A 12,970-nucleotide genomic window follows, 5' to 3' on the forward strand; every position below is an offset into this window, starting at 1 on the left:
TTCCCGGCAGCCCGTGAGCATCCTGCAGACTCCACGCAGAAGCCGCAGCACCTGCGACCAATGCCATGCGCAACCACCCGGGGCAGGAGCGTAGCATGCTGGGGCCGAGGCCCTGCAAGGGCAGCTAGATGGGCTCTTGAATTAAGGCTGGATGGCCAAGAGCACCACAATAAGAACGCTGGTATAATAACTGGTTTACAAAGTGCTGTGACTCACTCATTGTCCTGTGAGATAGGTATGATGGGTATTATTTTTCCTATTTTACAAATAAACAGGCTAAAAGTTATTGTGGCAGATTTGAACCCTGAGCTCTGCCCTTTTTAGTGCCATATTATAGTGGATCTGGGAAGCTATTAGAAGACACTTGGAGTCGATGTGTTACGTAAAAGAGGACCATCCTTGCTCTTGGGCATGGCAGACGCTTAGAGAAGGCGCGTGTGCCTGAAAGCCTGCCCCGTACCAACACCGTCTGGAACACTGAGGAAGACAAAAAAATTCAAGGGTGTAGAGATTGGAGCAAGCACAGGTTTTTTCCATCTGCTGTGCTTGACAGTGTTCTAGAAGCGCAGGATTCTCCTCAATCTGCCTGGCTCACCAAACTGAAATCATTCAAATCAATATTTATGTCAAGACACTGTTCCCTTCGAAACCGGAATGTGGTACATCTCCACCTGGCTTCTTCCAAGTGTGAAGGTTTGTAGCTGGAGTGCCCGTTTCTGGGAAATCAAAGAGTGTTTACCTGTGCGTTCGATCAAGGCACAGTGGGATGCAACCACTGCCTGCCCCATGGCCATTTCCACCTTCTTGCGGCTAACGGAAACCCAGTTTTGTTCACAGTGGCAATCAGCCAAATCCTAGGGACTGAAACATAATTGCTCTAAACTGTCGGTTCTCAGTCCTGGCTGTACATAGAACACTGGGTTTTTACACCCACCTCTCTTGGCCCCCTGTGACACGCGATGGCCCTGGGCTTGGCCACAGGCATCACTAGTTTTTCAAAGCTCGCGGGTGAGGTAGACTGAACTACACCCCGATTTAGACATGTTCTCAGTCCTCACCCACACTCCTGTGGGTGTGAACTCCGTGCAAACGGGACCCCTTGAAGGTGTGATTTAGTGACGAGGGTGGGCCTTCACGCAGACTGCTGGAGGCTGAGAAGGGAGGACGACGCTACATGGGAGGGGAATGCCCAGGAACCCCAGGCGGGACAACGGCCTGCAGACAGCGTGGTCTCTGGGGAGAAAGACTTGCTGGTATCTTGATTTTGGACTTCTTTTAGCCTCAGAACAGTGAGCTAACCGATACCTGGTGTTTAAGCCAAAACCAGTTTATGGTATTGGTGATAGCAGCTCAGGCAAACTAAGATACCAGTTATTCTAAAGTGCAGCTATGGATGACAAGCACTAGTCTAAACCAGTTATGATAATCCTATTCCTTTTTGCCACAAACCTGATTAACAGCATCTCTTTCAGCTAGGGGTGTCTGAGTGGCCCAGTTCAGGGCAATGAGACTTATGGAAAAGTCTGTGGAGTACATCTGCAAAACGTTCTGGTTTCCTGCTAAAAGGGACAAGCAAGATCAGTGCTGTTTTTTTCTTCTTCTTCATCACTGTACATGGCTGAGATGGCTGGAGCTACAGTGGCCTTCTTGAAACCACGAAGCGACAAGCATGAGGGCTGTAAGTCCACATTCTATGTATGTGGGCATGGAAGAAAATCTGGATCTTTGATGACACTGTTGAGCCAGCAAATTCAATCTCCAGGCTTCTTGTTTAGTGAGAAAATAAACCTCTATTTTATTGTTTCGGTTAGAGCTTTTATTCTTGTAGCCAAAGGCATTTCCACCAATACAATGGCAAGCTAGCACCTCCAGCCCTCCCGTCCCTGGGCTCTATTTTATTCCTCCATGATTTCAGACGTACAGAGAAGCTGCTGTAGCTGAAATGAGAAAAACTCTTTCATTATGGGTGGACGGGTAATTTACCTTGGACTTGGTTATGCCTGACGCTATCCCCAGAGGTCAACGTGGGGCCTGATCAAACTACAGAATGTGCACAAACCCACAGTGCGCAGGAAAATTAAGTTGGCTGCATGTTCCGCATCAGGAAGAAGGCAAGAGGCTGGTGCAATACACCTAGATGCAGGGCGTCTGTCGAAGCGCTCCCTTTCTGGTGCATGTTTTCCAGTCTGATAAAAAAACCATCATCTTTTTCCTAGGTTCGAGTTCTATCAGCAGGTAAACTAGCTGATATTAGTGTGTGAATGACCCAAGAGCCTCTATGTAAATCCCAAATGCCCTATATGCCCAACTTATTCGTGTACATGGAATCATGCTAACATAACAACCCACATTTCACTAGTTTTTTGCTTCATTTGGTCTCTTGCAAAGCACCCCTTCCAATATTTCTGGGTACTTTCAAAAATATTCCCAGGTCCATGATCTCGTCCGCTATCCCAGGCAACTCTGCCAACAACTGATTGCAATCGCAAGGAACCAAGTCTGCCTGTGGGAAGGAGAAGGTGAATACAGCTGTCCTCTCAATGATACACTCGAGTGCTGCTCTGTGCCAACGTTCCAATGGCTCTTTCAGTTGTTATATCTAATGTTCTCTCTCTATGGAACTCAGTCCCAGGTCCATGGTGCAGAAGGAGACTGGGAATCCAGGGAGAGCCTCCAACATATGCACAATCACTTTTCCCTCCTTACTACTAAAGTTGGGTCAATCCTGTTAGGCGTGACTCTTACCCTTAAATGAGTCCTTTTCATGACAGGTGTCTTTCCTTTCATTCAATACCTAGATGCCAGGCACTGTACTAGATAGTCAGAAACAGTATTGTAAACAAGAACAAGATAGAAGTGCAGGCTTCCAGTTGACCGAGATGGCAGCGTGAGATGCTCCAGGGTGCCATTTACCCACAGAATCACTGAACAACTAGCAAAAACTGGCAGCCATCTTCCTCAAAACTCTAGAAAATAGTTTAAGGGTTTGGACGAGGGCCAAATCAAGACACTGCAGCATTAAAACGGTAGAAGGAGCTCATGGGCCCTTGCTGGCCTTCTCCAATTCCCCTAGCCTGCACTCCCAAGGTGGGCCCCCATTCCTGTTCCTAAGGGAGTAGAGTAACCCCTAAGTGCATACTGGGGTGCCCGTGTGGCAGTGCCAATCATTCTGGTGGCACTGTTAAAGAATGCACCAGGAAACTTGTCTCAGCCTTGCCCTACAAGATGAAGCAGCTTGCAGACAGTTAAAGCAGTTCAAGAAACAAGTCAAAGTGGCCTGGAGCAAATGAATACTTCCTTTAAGCTATCCAAGAGAGCACCCAGGAGCAGGGAATCTATTTCTTAGGGAACAGAAAGAGCATTGGTGCAGCAGTGCTCAAAAAATGTATTCACCAAACGCAATGAATGTCCCATGATGATGAAAGAGGTTGCTGATATGGGAGAAGTGGGGTGATGGGGGTGCAGGTATATGGGGACCTCATATTTTTCTAATGTAACATTAAAAAATAAAGACAAAAAATATAAACAATTTTAAAAAAATAAATATACACAGAGGCACACACACAAACAGCATTCCGATCTCTGTAAACACGCGAATTCATAAGGCCATGAGAAGCACAAGCCCAGGACAATGGACAGACCCACGGGAGGCAGTGAGGACCTGCAAGTCACATTCGCCTCCGTCTGATCTTCAGAGAAGACTAAACTTTGAAGGAGGGCACCAGCCAATGCAGAGCCAATTTGCAAAGAATGTGAAAGATGTTTATGCATTGGTTTATTTTTGTCAGTTCTTGGCACTCAAAGAAATCTGTCATGTCACTATCTGGATACAAACTTAAGGAACAGAGAGCTCAGAGTCTAAATCCCAGCATTAATACTTTTAAAATATTAAAATGTACAGAGTACAACTAAAATTACAAGACAAACAGAAAATGATGGCCATCCAAATGGCAAGATAAAAATGCTGAAACCATCAACTAAGAAGGAACCAGACTTTGGACACACTAGACAAAGTCTTTTAAAAAATAATCCTTAATATGCTCAAAGAAGATAAAGGGAAACACGGAGAAAGAACTAAAGGATATCAGAAAAACAATGAATGAATACTATGAGAATCTCAAGAAAGAGACAAATTAAAAAAAAAAAAACAATCCTAAGAGAAATACTGAACTGAAAGGGAAAATTCCCTAGAGGGTTTCAACAACAGACTGGAGCTGGCAGAAGAAAGAATCAGTGAACTCAGATAAAATACATGAAATGATTCAGGTTAAGGAGCAGAAAGAAAAAAGAAAGGAAAGCAAAAGAGAGCCTTAAGACACTTGTGAGACCCCATCAGGCATACCAATGTATGCTTATGGGAGTTCCAGAAGAAGAAAAGAGAAATGGGAAGAAGGAATATTCTAAGATATAATGGCAGAAAACTTCCCAAATTTACCAAAATATATTAAAATAGACATTCAAGAAACCAAACAAAACCCAAAGAGGATAAAACCACACCCAGACATATAGTAGTGAAAATGCTGAATGCCCAGGACAGGAGAGAATTCTGAAAGCTGTAAGAGAAAAGCAACGTGTTATGTACAAGGGAGCCCCAATAAGATTAAATGCTGATTTCCCATCAGAAACCATGGAGACAAGAAGATGATATATATAAATGCTGAAAGAAAACACTTGCTATCTAAGACTTTTGCAACCAGTGAGACTTTCAGAAATTAGGGGCAAATGAAGAATTCCCAGATAAATACAAGCTGAAGGAGTTCATCAGCACTCAATCTACATTACAAGCAATGTGAAATGGAGTTCTTCAGACTGAAAGGAAAGGATATGAGAGTGAAATAGAATAAAGAAAAACTGACCTTTGGTAAAGGTAATGATAGGGGTAATTATAAATACCTGTACTAATGTATTATATTTTTTGGTAAGTAACCCTACTTTTTACTTCTTACAGGATCTAAAATGCAAATGCATAAAAACGAATGATAAATCTATGGTTTTGGATATACAATGTATAAAGATACAATTTGTAAAAAGTACAGCAAAAAGGTAGGGAGATGGAGGGTATAGGAACAGTGTGAGTTCCATTGAAATTAAGTTGGTATCAAATCAAACATGATTGTTATAGATGAGAATGTTACATTTAAGCCCCAAGGTAACCACAAAAATATATGAAAAATATATCTAGATTGAAATGAGAAGCAATATAAATTTGCACGATACAAAATCAAATAAATAGGAAAGTAGGAATTAATTGAAAAATTGAGGGACAAAAAAGTTATAAGACTTCTAATGATCAAGTAGCAAAATGGCAGAAGAAAGTCCTGCATTATTAGTAGTGACTTGAAATGTAAATGGATTAAGCCCCACAGACAAAAGGGGAGACACACGGAATGGATAAAAAAGCACGATTCAACTGTATGTTGTTTCCAAGAGACTCACCTTAGACTGAAAGACTTAAGTAGTTTAAACAGAAAGGATGGAAAATATATACTATGTAATTAATAACCAAAAAGGAGCTGAGGTAGCTATACTAATATCAGATAAAATAAACTTTAAGTCAAAAACCATTATGAGGGACAAAGAAGGTCACCATATACTGAAAAGGGTCAACAAGAAATACTAACACTTACAAATAAATATGCACCTAATATCAGAGCCCCAAAATATATGAAGCAAATACTGACAGATCTGAAGAAATAGGTGGTTCTACATTAATAGTAGAAGCCTTCAATGTGCCACTTTGAATAACAGATGGAACATCTAGACAGAAGATCAAAAAAGAAATAGAAGACTCAAACCATACTTTGAACCAACTAGACCTAACGTATGTAGAACACTTCACCCAAGAGAAACAGAACACACATTCTTCCTAGTGTACATGGACCATTCTGCAGTACTAACCATTTGCTAGGTCACAAAACAAGTCTCAACAAGCTAAAAAATATTGAAATCATACAATAAATCTTCTCTGACCACAATGGAATGAAGCTAGAAATCAATAACAGATGAGAAATGGAAAATACTCAAATATGTGTAAATTAGATAATGAACCATTAAGCAACCTGTGGGTCAAAGAAGAAATCACAAGGGAAATTAGGAACTATCATGAGACAAATGAAAATGAAAACACAACATATCAAAACATGGGATGTAGCAAAGTCAGTACTGAAAGGGAATTTTACAGCTTTAAATGCTTACATTAAAAAAGATCTCAGATCAGAAAGCCATGCTCAAAGGTTCACTATCAAAAGGTTGCTTTTTATAGAGAAAGAAGCTCTGAACTCCAGAATGTGGTGATAGCAGCCTCATTAAGATTGGATACTTGTTTTCTGAGTCCAATTTGAGTTCTGCTTTGTATACCTACCGCTCATCTGTTTTGAGTGAAAATCCAGAAGACAGTTGCCAGCTGAGTTATTAACAATGCAACCAGGGAGATAGTGACCTATAAAAATGTGGCTGTAGATTTCACACAGAAAGAGTGGGCTCTGCTAGACACATCCCAGGGAAAGCTATTCAGTGCTGTGATGCTGGAGAATACCAATCTTCTGATGCAAAGATGTAATTTCCTAGTTCCAACAAGAAGTGTGGAGAGAAGGAATAGGAGCTCCCCCAAACCAGAGCCAGGCAGGAAAACTGGCTTTAAAAGGAAGAAATGATATTCATCCAACTTATCTGCAGGAAAGACGCTTCTAACGGCATGTCATTGGAAAAGTGCTGGGGATGATGCTGAGAAACTGTTGCAGGTGGAAATGTGAAAGGACGTAGCCACTGTGGTAAACAGTTCAATAACTCCTCAAAAGTTAAATTTAGAATTACCATGTGACCGAGAAATCCCACGCCTAGGTAAAGACCTCAGTTATTTATATAAATACATATACATGAATGTTCATGTCAGCAGTATTCACAGCAGCCCAAAGGGATGGGCAGAGGATAAACCAAAGGTGGCACATTCATAACAGTGGGATGTTATAAAGCCATCAAAAGCCATGAAGTACAGACTCATGACACAGTTGGAATGTACTTGAAAAGGCTACTAAGTGAAAGAAGCCTACCACAAAACATATTGTATGTTTCCATTTATAGTAAATGGACCAGAGTTAATTCCACAGATAAAATGAAGCTTAATGGTGATTGTCGGGGTCTGGAGCAAGGGATTGGTACAGAAACCTTAATGGTACAGTGTTATCTTTTGGGATAATGTAACTATTTCGGAATTAGACAGAAATGATGGTTGTACAACATTGTGAAAGTACTAAATGCCACTGAATTCTATACTGTAAAATGGATAATTACCAGTTTTGTGAATTTCACTTCAATAAAAAATTAAAAAACAAACAACAAAAGAAACCCATGCTCAAATCTAGAAGAACTAGAAAAAGCAGAACAAACTAAAGCTAAATTGAGAAGAAAGAAAATAAAGATCAGAGCAGGAGTAAATGAAATAGAGCAGGGGTTCTTAACAAGGGGTCTCTGAACTTGAACTGAAAATCAAAACAACATTACTCTTGTGGTGAAGTGTTGGTGCAAGTGTAATATATTTACTAAAGAATACACAACATAGTGTGGACTTAGTAAGGTGTATTTCTGTTTATAGTAATCTTATAAACAGAAAATCCTTAAAAGTCCACAGCAAAGATACTGGAACTAATAAATACATTCAGCAAAGTAGCAGGTACAAGAGCAACACACAAAAATTACTAGCATTTCTATACACAAGCAATGAATACTTGAACATTGTTGCACACAGATGTTCATAGCAACATTAGTCACGGTTCCCAAAAGACGGAAGCAACCCAATTGTCCATCAACCAATGAGGGGATAAATAAAACATGGTATGTACATACAATGGACTATTATTCAGCTGTAAAAATGAAGTTCTGATACATTTAACAACATGGCTGAACCCTGAAGACATCATGTTGAGAGTAATCAGCCAGACACAAAAGGACAAATATTACATGATCTCACTGATACGAAATAATTAGAATAAGCCAATTCATAGTCAGAAGCTAGAATAAAAGAAAATAAACACCTCCTCTCTAGGAGCAAATGTAGCTCAGGGTTGAGCTTGCTTTGCCATGTAAGAAGTCCTGAGTTCAATCCCCAGTAACTCCTAAAAAAAAAAAAAAGGCCCGAATCTAGGTTACCTGACACCAGGGTAGGGGCAGGGAATGGTGAATTAAAGTTTATTAAAGCAAAACTTTTGTGTGGAGTGATGGAAAGGTTTTGGAAATGGAAAGTCGTGAATAGTTGCACATGGTGAATGTGACTGAGCACTGAATTACATATTTGACTGCGGTTAGAAGGGGAAACTGGGAAGCGGATATGGCTCAAGTGATTAGGCCTCTGCCTACCATATAGGAGGACCCGGGTTGGATCCCTGGGGCCTCCTGGTGAAAAAGAAGAGGCGAAAGCATGCCTGGGGCAGTGAGCCAGCTCCCACGTGGTGAGCTGAGTGCCAATGTGGTGAGCTGAGGGCCCATGTGGGTGCCCATGCCATGAGCCGAGTGCCCGCATGAATGCCCACTGTCCAGCTAAGGGCCCACGTGAGTGCCTGTGTGGTGAGCCAGTGCCCACACGACGAGCCCAGTTCCCATGTGAGTGCCCGTGTGGTGAGCTAATGCCCGTGTGGGAAGCCAGTATCCGCGTGGTGAGCCAAGTGCCCGCACAAGTGTGAGTCATGCAGCAAGATGACGCAACAAAAGAAAGACGAAGGGGAGAGTCAAAGTGAAGTGCAGCAGAGACCAGGAACTGAGGTGATGCAACTGGCAGGGAACCTCTCTCCACATCAGAGGTCCCTAGGATCGAATCCAGGTGAATCCTAGAGGAACAATGAGGAAACAAAAAGAGAAATAGATACAGAAGATCACACAGCGAATGGACAGACAGCAAAAACAGCAGGGCGGTGAAGGGAAGAAAAAATAAAGTGCAAAAACCCCACAGAACACCAAAAACAAACAAAAAAGGGGAAACTTTAGGTTGCACATACTAGAAAATATTTTAAACCACAGCCTTGTTCAACACAGTGACCCTAATATTAACTATGGACTACAGTTAATAATACACTTATAATATTCTTCTATCAATTGTAGCAAAGTTACCACACACTAATGCAAGGTGTTAATAATGGGGGAGTCTATATGGAAACACTGTATTTTCTGCATGATTTTTTCATTAAACCTACAACTTCATATATATATGATAGAATTGCATATGATACAGATGTAATCCCCCCCCAGCACTCAAATTAACTGATGAATGAATGAAGGCAGACGTAATCCCACCCCCAGGACACCCAGACTTCGGTGGCCTCCTCACCGCACCAGTTCACCTGTCATGATGCACCCACTTTAGGCTTGAGCAGGGACAGTGCTCATACCCCAACATGATCCCAGAGAAGACCTGCTCCTCCCTGCTGGCTCCAGTGTGGATAATTCCTGTGAAAAGTGAGACTCTGACTGGCCCGGTGTTGAGTCTGGCCACACACCTGCCCAGTGGCCTTGGAGGTGCTGGGTCTGCACAGAAGAGGAAAGGAAGGTATTGAACAGGGGAAAAAAAGGAAAAGAAAAAGCTGTTAGGATACCTAACTTTAGAGTTTACAGAGTGCTTTCATAGGATTCATGCCTTTTGAATCTCACAACCAGGCTCTGGAGATGGCAGGACAAGTATTACTAAGGAAACTGGGTAGATGGGTCAGCCAACGGGGCGCTGATGCAAAGTACCAGAGATCTGTTGGCTCTTAGTCTTTATTTGGGGTAGAGCTTACAGTCACAAGGCCAGAAAGTGTGTTACTTCCCTCACCAAAGTCTGCTGCCATGTGTTGGGGCAAGGTGGCTGCGGTCTCTGCGAGGGCCTAGGCTTCCTCTTCCTCCTAAGGTGCCATGGTCCCAGCTTCTTCTGTTCTCAGCTGTGTGTCAGCATAAGGCTTGTCTCTCTCCCTGAGGCTCATTTCCTTACAGGCTTTCTCAGCTGTTCAGGGCTCTGGTCTCTAGCTACAAACTATCAGTTCAATGGCTTGGGCTCTAGCATCAAAAACTCAAAACTCTTTTCTGCCATGTCATTTTCTCTGTGAGTACCCACCCACCAAGGGGGCGGGAACTCAACGTCCTACTAAGGTGGTCAATTCAAAGCCCTCTTCGTAATTTAATCAAGTAAAAGTGAAGCCTCTGAATTTAATACAATCTAATACACCCAGAGGAACAGACCAGTTTATAAGCACAATCCAGTATCTATTTTTGGGATTCATAAACAATCCCAAGCTGCTACACTGGTGGATTAAAGATGGTTGCAAAGGCTCTGTCCTCTCTGTTGGGAGATGAAATTTATTTCCCCTTCACTTGAATCTGGGCTGGCCCTATAATACTTAAATAAAATGTGGCAGAACTTACTCGAACCACTTCTCTGCCTTGCCTTTGAAAGGACTTACAGCTTCCCCTTTCTTGTTCTGGGAATGCTCACTGTTAGGCCCCTCTCAGAATCCAGCTGCCCTGCAGTGGAAAGTCCACGCACTGCAGGTGCCCTGGTCGACGTCCCAGCTGAACTGCTAGCTGTCTGAGGTGGAAGAGCTGGACATTCCAGCACAATCAAGCCCCCAGATGGCTGCAAGTCCCAGCCAACATCACATGGGAAAAAAACACCCATCAGAGATCTCTCAGCTGTAGTGGTTGCTATTTTAAGCCTTTACATTTTGGGGTGGTTTGGTTCACCGTAATACACAACAAACACAGAAACTTAAGGTTTAAGATCTGGCTTAAGGTACCACAGCTAGGAAGTGTCAGAGCTGGGATGCTAAACCAGATGTTCCAACTCTAAGCCCATGGTGCTTTCTTTGATTCCTCATTCCCTTTTTGGAAACAGAAATAATCTTAAGTCAAAATGCCCAATTGAAAAATTCTAGCCCCAGGACACAGGTTGGGAAAGTGGAGCATATAATTTATTCCTACAGCGATTCATTCATTCAACAAATATTTGAGAAGCCCTACGTGCCAGGTAACTGAACAAAATGTGTTTCCTGTTCTCTCAAGAAACTCAAAACCTAACACGATCGATAGCTCTGTAAACAGCTCATTTTAGTATGGACAGGTATGTATGAATGAAATGAATGTTCATAACATAAATACGACAGGAAATTGGGGGTGGGGGAACAGGGAGGAGGAACCCTAATATTCGGGATGGAGACATGAATTCCAGTGCTGGTTCTACCCTTCACTCACACACGCCCTTAGCCAGGTCTCAGAACCTCTCTATAACCCAACTTCCTGGACTGTAGGCCCAAGTGTGGGTCACACCGTTTCTTCTTCAATACTTGACAGTCCCTTCCTCCAACTCCTTCCCTTCAAGTTGGTCCCTAGCTCAGTGCCCTTGCCGTGGCGCAGATTCTCCCTAAGAGATCTCACCCACTCCTCGAGCTCTGGTTATATGGCAATGAAACCCAAATTTGTCCCAGTTCTTTCTGTGGACTGTCTACCGTGTATCATCGGCTTGCTGGGCATTGCTGGCTTATCAGGTTCACCATGTCCAGGGTGAACTCATCACCTTGCCCACTCAAGTGACTCCCAATTCTGACTTTCCCCTTGGCACAGACATCATCATAGTTACTTAAGCTAATGGCCTGTGAGGTTAACTTCACTCTTCCTTTTCCCTTAAGTTCACAGACAATTGTTAATTTTGCCTCCTACATACTTCTGGACTACACCCTTTGTCTAGATAGCCCATAAAGAGCTCAAATTCAAAACATTCAAAGCTTAAGTCATTACTTCTCCTCCCAAACTCTCCTCTTCCTGTGTGTTCTAGGAAGGTATCATTTCCATCCACTCTTCCACAGTCTGGAACTTGGGCAGTACCCTTCGTTTCTCCCTCTCCTTTGCCTACCATAACCAAGTAACCATCAGTTCTGATGTTTGGCTATTTGCCTCTGATATCCACCCACTTCTATTTTACCCACTTTTTCCATTCTCACTGGCTCACCTTTTATTTCCTGTAATAAATAATATCCTCACTGGCTTCCCTGCCCTCAGCCTTTAGTCTTCAATCCCTGGCCTCTTCTGGCAGTGCAGCCACCATCTCATCTAATCACCCCCTGTTCCCAGACGGCTCTGGGTTCTGGGCTTCTGCGTTCTTGGCTGTGTAGCACAAAATAATTCAAGGACACGCCATAGGGTAGCTAAGGGAGTGAAGACTTTATTAAGCAAGCAAGCGAGGAAAGCACACGAGTCGAGGCAAGGTCCTCCCGCGTGCAGCAAAGGCGAGAGGCCGGCCTCTCCCCTTCCCCTTCACAGGCGGGGGCAGCGCCCCAGCTCTTGGCTGTTTCGACGGCTGCCCCACCTGACAGTTCTCGGGGGCCAAGGTGAGGGTTTTTGACAGTAACGGGGCTGTACCTTGACCCGAAAGGCTCTTGGGGTCAAACGGGGCCTCCAGCCGGGCGTCCGCAGGGTCTTTCCGGCTCCCTCTCAGGAGGTTTGGGGCGGGGTCTAAAGGCCACGAGGTCTGCCGGGCCAGCCGCCTCCCCCTTAGACGACACTACCCCGCTTCCCCGCCCACCCACCTCCCACCTCATTTTCTAACCCTGATTTCGGGTGTGTTTAACCCCTAGACTGCAAAACCTGGGGCAGGGGTCACGACTCACCTTTCCCCTGTCTACCCTCCACCTGGCACAGCCTGCCGGGCACAAAATAGGTGCTCAATAAACACGAACCTCTGCTCGCCTCTGGGTCTGGGTCGTCGGCAGCACACGCCGCCTCGGCCCTCCGGGCGTCCGGAGCCTCTGGGGGCACGGGGGGCACGTGCTGCCATGGAGGGCTGTCGGGAACCCGCTGCAGCGTGATGGCACCGACCAGCTGGGCGGTGAGGGCTAAAGGGGACGCACACTCAAGGCCTCTTCACGAGGCGTCTCGCTCGGCCGCGGGCGGGCACACGCCCTCACCGACCCGCAGCTCTGCGCGCCCGGAAACAGGGCTCTGCGAGGCCCGCGCA

At 44.1% G+C, this 12,970-nt stretch overlaps 1 long non-coding RNA gene across 1 annotated transcript; it reads right to left on the reverse strand.

Annotated features, from left to right (window-relative positions):
• Positions 1 to 1,793: 1,793 nt before the first annotated feature.
• LOC131276231 (uncharacterized) lies at positions 1,794 to 12,967 on the reverse strand. Its single transcript, XR_009183732.2, has 3 exons — positions 12,624 to 12,967; positions 9,378 to 9,513; positions 1,794 to 8,819 (listed from the first exon to the last, which is right to left on the reverse strand). It is a non-coding gene; the product is annotated as an uncharacterized lncRNA (long non-coding RNA).
• Positions 12,968 to 12,970: the final 3 nt, after the last annotated feature.

The sequence above is a fragment of the Dasypus novemcinctus genome, chromosome 27 (genome assembly GCF_030445035.2).
Source record: "Dasypus novemcinctus isolate mDasNov1 chromosome 27, mDasNov1.1.hap2, whole genome shotgun sequence".
Taxonomy (NCBI): Eukaryota; Metazoa; Chordata; class Mammalia; order Cingulata; family Dasypodidae; genus Dasypus; species Dasypus novemcinctus.